The 6,000-nt window shown below is 42.9% G+C and overlaps 1 protein-coding gene across 1 annotated transcript in view; it reads left to right on the top strand.

Annotated features, from left to right (window-relative positions):
• hs6st1a (heparan sulfate 6-O-sulfotransferase 1a) overlaps positions 1-6,000 on the top strand; it is a 54,145-nt gene that overhangs the window by 40,978 nt on the left and 7,167 nt on the right. The gene's annotated exons all lie outside the window — the stretch shown is intronic.

Here is a 6,000-nt window from a genome sequence, read left to right as displayed (position 1 = left end):
TCTTTGTTTTTGTCCATTTCTGAGCTGCTGCGTCCAGCCCCTAGCTGTGGGCTACACTTCCATCCCAGGCTTTTTACCTCTTGTTTTCTTTGTCAGGTAATCACGAAAAGGATGCTTTTTTTTTGTGCTGAAATGCAGTGAGCCATGAATTATTTTGTACTCATGGCATAACTGAAGTTTTCACACGCTCCTTTAGTTATGGTCACACGGCAACTCTCACATGCGTTGCCAGTTTGTCTTTTTTTTTTTTTGTAAACACCTTGTGTGAGTTCGCCTGAATATTTTCAGTGACTGCAGGGGCTCTGAAACTTTCTCAGTGTTAAGCCCAGATTTATTGTCTCCGCTGTGAGTGGGGCTGAAGAAGTCTTACTGTCCACAGCCACCAAAAGACCTCAGTTTCATTCTACTGTTGCAGCTCCTCGCATGTGAGGAATTGCTACTTTCCAAAGTTTTATGTGACTGTAAGCTGAAAGTCCTAAATGTTTTCACTGTTTCTGAACAAAACAAGACATTGAAATTGAAAAGACATGGGGTGCTTTAGGATAGATAGAATCCTCTTTGCCTAATGAAGACCCAGTCAGGTCAAGCATTGCCTTTTTCAGTCAAACGAACCATTTGTTGGAGCTACGGTGCAATGAACAGACACTATATTCATGCATTTTATTCTAGACGGTAATCTGGAGGTTAACTGATAAAGTCCATTAAGCAGGAGCCATTTGAAATAAAATGAACCACCAAGACTTTGATAATTGATTCATCATTAAAACGATTTTTTTCCAAGAAAAATATCAAAGGTTTGATTCTTCCAGCTTCTCAAGATTTGAAGATTTGTGGCTTCTCCCAGTTTTGTATCATTGCAGACAGAATATCTTCGGGTTTTGGTCAGGAACAAAACGAGACCTTTGAACTTGTTAGCAGGAGAAACTGTGACGAGCATTTTTGTTGTTGTTGTTGTTGTTCTCTGACATTTGATAAATCAAATGATTAATCAGTTGGGAAAATAGTTGAAATATTAATTAGCATAGAAAATAACCGTTGGTCGCAGCCCTCTGATTATTTGCTGGTGTGAAAATCCCCGTCTTGTGTGTTGGCTTTAGTGATCTGTTGGGCAGCAACTAAAGCTTCTTTGAAGCCAAGACAAGTTGCTTGTGTTTTCAAAACCTCCAAGATTAAGATAAGGATGTGAACTTTGGCTCTGAGAAATTGTCTAGTGTTTTCCACAGCTTTTACATTTGATAAATGAATCAATAGTTGCAGCCATAGTTATAATAATTGTGTATGTTTTGTGAACTTTAGACTTAGCCTGCTTGTCCCGGTTACATTACATGGTCTCATCAGCACACAGGATCAGAGTCCATCCAAAAGTCAGCATGTTATGATGGAAAATATTCAGAAACTGTTCAGAAACTTCTTAGCGTGGTCTAATTTGTCTTTGCTGAGAAAGGAAAAGAATTTCTACAAGTGTCCTCACATTTAACCACACTCTCCTGGATGTCTGCTTCACCTCATCTGCGCCCCTGCTCTCCCAACACCGTTGCCTCTGTCTCCTCTTACTCTCTCCTTCTTTTTGTTTTTTCTCTACCTCTCTTACATATCTTTTATGTGTAAAGTCCAAACTACCAAGGCAGGCTGTCTGACTCCTGAGGCTGTTATTGATCGAATAGCAAAGAGGAAGGTACCAGGAAGGCAGAGCCATGGGCAGCAGAGAAGACACCTTGAGATCTCGTCTGAACCTCGGGTTCTATTTCTGCCTTTCTCAGTGCGTCATTATTGGCCAGAAGACACCATGGACGCATGGGTTGAGATGACTGATGGTGAGAGGAGAACAAGAGTAGGATGGAAGATAAAGGGTTAAGGTTAACCTTGAGAGGTCACTGATGGTTTGGGGTTGCAGAGGTGGAGATGAATAAATGGGGAATTTTCAGCCTGGTCTGTTTGTCTGTAGCCTGAAGCCTGTCAGCTCCCAACCAAGACCGATTGTTTATTGTCTAATGCATGAGGCAGATACATCTTCATCCTGACAGTCAGTTGTTTCAGGGCTGTGTGAGTGTGATATGTAACAGTGATTTAAATGTGAGAATCAAATTAACTCAGTGGTGAAAGCAAGCTTTTTCCAGCTGAGACTGCTTTCTAAAGTAAAACCATTTCTCTCTTTTAATGACCTTGAAAAGGCAGTTTGTGCTTTTACCAGTTCTCGTTTAGATTATTGCAATGCATTATACGTTGGAGTAAACCAGTCCACCCTCTCCCGCCTTCTAATTGTCCAAAACGCCGCTTCTCATCTTCTAACAAATACTTGTAAAACTGATCACATTACTCTGATTCTTCCCTCGCTTCACTGGCTCCCTGTTTGTTTTAGAATTGAACTTATTGGAGTTTGTTTGTAAGGCACTTTAGGGTTTGGCTCCTCTGTATCTTGCCAAACTTTTACAATGTCACATACAAACCTAGCCCAAGTGGCGAGAAAGATGATTTAAATCTCCCAAGACACTACTCGAGTCCTGGTTTGAGATTTGGACAAAACCAGCTCCCCCTAGTAGGGAGAACACATTGTAATCAGACCCGACTATGGGGGGGAGACAAAGACAAAAGGTGGGTTGAAAGAAGACAAGTGACAGAAGGGAAAAGATTTAAACAGAAAGGGAAGAGAGGTTAAAAAGAGGATGTGGAGGTTGTAGAAGAGATGATTTGTGACCCACAGGAAACAGGCCAAGTGCTCATTTTCTCCGGGCTCTCAGAGACCGTAACAGGATCAGGCACTGTGTGTTTCCTCTTGATAACACTCAGCAAGCTCACATCAAGTTGACTTACTAATACTGGATTTTGACCAGTACAGCTTTTTAAAGAAAGATATCATTCCTTATTCCATTATCTTTTAAGTTTGACCATTGCCACGCTAAAAATGAAGAATTGCAAGTATTCAGCGATTCCTCTGATAATTGTTCTCTTGGCAAGGTGGAAAAGGCTGACAAGTGTCTCATCCTCACTTATTTATATTTCATATGTGTGCACAGATAATAATGGTGAGAGAAGGAGGGTGAAAAGTCAGAAAGCCCTGTAAACATGTGAGAGACGTACAGAATGAAGAGTGGCATGATGGGTTTTCCCTTTTTGCTTCTTGCCATTTTTGCTTTTAGTCAGCCAGACAGCTCTGACACTTCATCTTGCACTTAAAGCCGCAGTTTTGTATTCAGTTCTAGTGATGATGACAAAAAAAAGAGTAAGTGAGAGATAAAAAAAGACAAAACTGTCCTTGTTCGGTCTGACTCCCAGAGTGGTCCAGACAGTAGCTTCATCACACCGCTCCCTGCCAAGCATTCGCTGTTTTATCACTCCACTCTACACTCCACCCGTCTGTTAAGACACATCAATAAGACGATAAAGTGCTCGCTGATCGGCCGACATGTTTGACACCTGATAAATGCAGTTTAAAGTGTTTTTGTGAGTGTTTTGAGGTATTTTTCCATATGTTGCAGATAAAAAAAAAAAGACATACAGGTGAAATTTCATGAAAAATGTGCTGCAAGTAAATATAAGCCATTTTCAGACATCCACTGGAACCCTGAAATTCTCTAGACATTACCCAGAGGAGCTGTATGTGAGAACTCAAATGTCCGAGTCATTCTACCCAGATATTAAACAGACTTTACCCTGCCAGCTCCCTATTACAAAGGCCGAGTGAGCTGGAGTGAGCCCATGTGAGAATACAGTAGCAGTCAGTGACGTTCTACCATGTGGCCAGCATGAAACCGGAAGAAGTCCACAAGGATTTGACACATTTTCATAAAATGTGACCTCATGCCTGCGTATCTGTGTGAGGGAAGGGGGGGTTTCAAAACCAGGGGTGTTGCCGTCACTTATCCTATGTGTGCTACATGTGTGAATGGGCAACTCTGGACAAAGTCTGGGCGTGATTCTGCAGACATAGTCTGGAGTTCATGTGTGAAAATGGCTGCAGACTGCAAGAAGACAAGCTGCTGTTCCCACACTCAGCTAAAATCTTTACAGGGTATTAGCTTTAAAGTTAATTTAATAAGTGCGGGTGTCCCTCAGTTATAAGCATTGTCACTTGTGAAAGAAGAATCAGAGGTAGGGAGTGTGTGGACGTGTGTTAAAGGGAGTGAATTTGCTAGTGAGTGAGTAAGCATGTGTGGGTTGAAACATCATTACACAGGGATCCGAGTACACGGCCAGACATCATTAGGCTCTAAGGCGAGAAAGTCTCCACGGCACCAGTTTTGCAGTCTGCCTGACACGACAGGCAGGCTTGCAGTTTAAGATCATTTATTTGGGTTTGCATGTGTGCCCCTGTGTGTGTTATTGTGTGTCTCATCCTGTGTGTGTTTACGTGCATGTTATTTATTTATTTTGCCTGGTAATATGCCTGAGCCTTCATTATAGCGGGAGCCATAACTTTGATAAATCACTTGGGCTCCGGGCCCTCACTGCTTTCACAGTATTAGAAAACTAATTGAAATTCTCTTCCGCCCCCTCCTCTCTCACTCGCTTTCTTCTCTTTCTTTTTCTGATTTTCACCCTTTCCCTCGTCCTCTCTTCCCATCTCTGTAGCGAAGGCTAAAACAGTGCTGGGTTTTTTTTCTGTGGAATAGAAGCCAAGAGGGGAAAATGTCATTGCTGATTTAATGGGCGTAGCCTTACTCAGAAACACACACAGCAGCCTCACACACACACACACACACACACACAGACACACTGCACTCTGGGGAGTGTTAGGAATCCTGATAATGTCATCATAGGAATCTCTATAATGTAGCCTGCTCTCCTGCAGGCTCCAGTTTGACTGTACCTCTCCTCTGCTTTTGATTAGACTGGGCGATGAGATTTGGGTTTAGTCTGATGCAATTTAGAGTTTAGATATTTGTTTCCACAGCCATGATCCCCAGCTGTTCCTGGATCAGGGGTCTGTTTGGTTTGTTGCCTTGGATCTCCCGGCCGCCACTGGATTTAGGGTTTAATCTTTTCATTGTCCGTGATCCCCCCCTGCTACCGCTAGATTTGTATTCATTTGAAGGGATCTCTCTGTGCCACAGCTAAATCCAGGGTGTGGTTGTTTTGTTGCTCAGGGTCTTCCAGTTGAAATTTGTTTGGGAGTTGTTTTATTGTCTACAGTCTCCTCCCTGCTGTGGTGGTTTGGTTGTTCTAATATGCACCATCTCTCAGCTGTTACTAGATTTAGTATATAGTTGTTGTCCTGGATCTCCTTGCTGCCACTGGATTTTGAGGCTTTAGCCAGGTCTTTTTAATATCTAGACTTGGCTACAGTTTGTGCGACTGTGTGTATCTGAGATGGAATGTGATTTCATAGCATCATGTCAGCATACAGGATTTTTCTCTGCAAACATTCCTCTGATGAGATGCAAGCCCAGGAGAAAAGAGCAGCATGTGTGCTTGTGTGTGTTTTCGACCAGCGGCGTGTGTCTCTTTTCCTAGACAAATCCATACCATCGCTTCCAGACACACTGCAGGCACACGAGGATGTGTTGATTGAGTTGACTGCAGTAATTAGCCGGAGTGTGAAGGCCTGGAAAGGTCTCCGCTCTGGTGGGAGTGTCCCCTCTGGAGAGACACTGAACTGTGCTATGCACCATTATGTTACTCACACGCACACATGCACCACAGAAACGGTTCCATCCAAATCTTGGGTGTGGGATGAGTCATCTCTTGAAGGCAGACCTAATACTCCGTGCGATTGTGAGGGAGGATGTTTGCTGTGTGTGTGAGTCTGAGACATAAAGATGTTTTTACTGTGGGCATGTGTGTTGCAGAGTGAGATGTGCTTGTGCCAGCAGTTTCTTTTCCTGCACAGTGTGGCCCAAACACTGACTTGATCCTTCTGCCTGACAAATAAATTCTGTGCTTCACCCCCTTTCTTCCTAACTCATTTGTAGCTGAACTTCCTTTCTGCTGCCCAGATTTCTTTTGTGCATCATATGGCTGCCTTTGTAAATGCAAATAATATGGTATTAAGTATGACAACCT

The sequence above is a fragment of the Monopterus albus genome, unplaced genomic scaffold (genome assembly GCF_001952655.1).
Source record: "Monopterus albus unplaced genomic scaffold, M_albus_1.0 scaffold141.1, whole genome shotgun sequence".
Taxonomy (NCBI): Eukaryota; Metazoa; Chordata; class Actinopteri; order Synbranchiformes; family Synbranchidae; genus Monopterus; species Monopterus albus.
The sequence above is the reverse complement of the archived record's forward strand: the minus strand, read 5'-3'. Positions and strand labels throughout refer to the sequence as shown.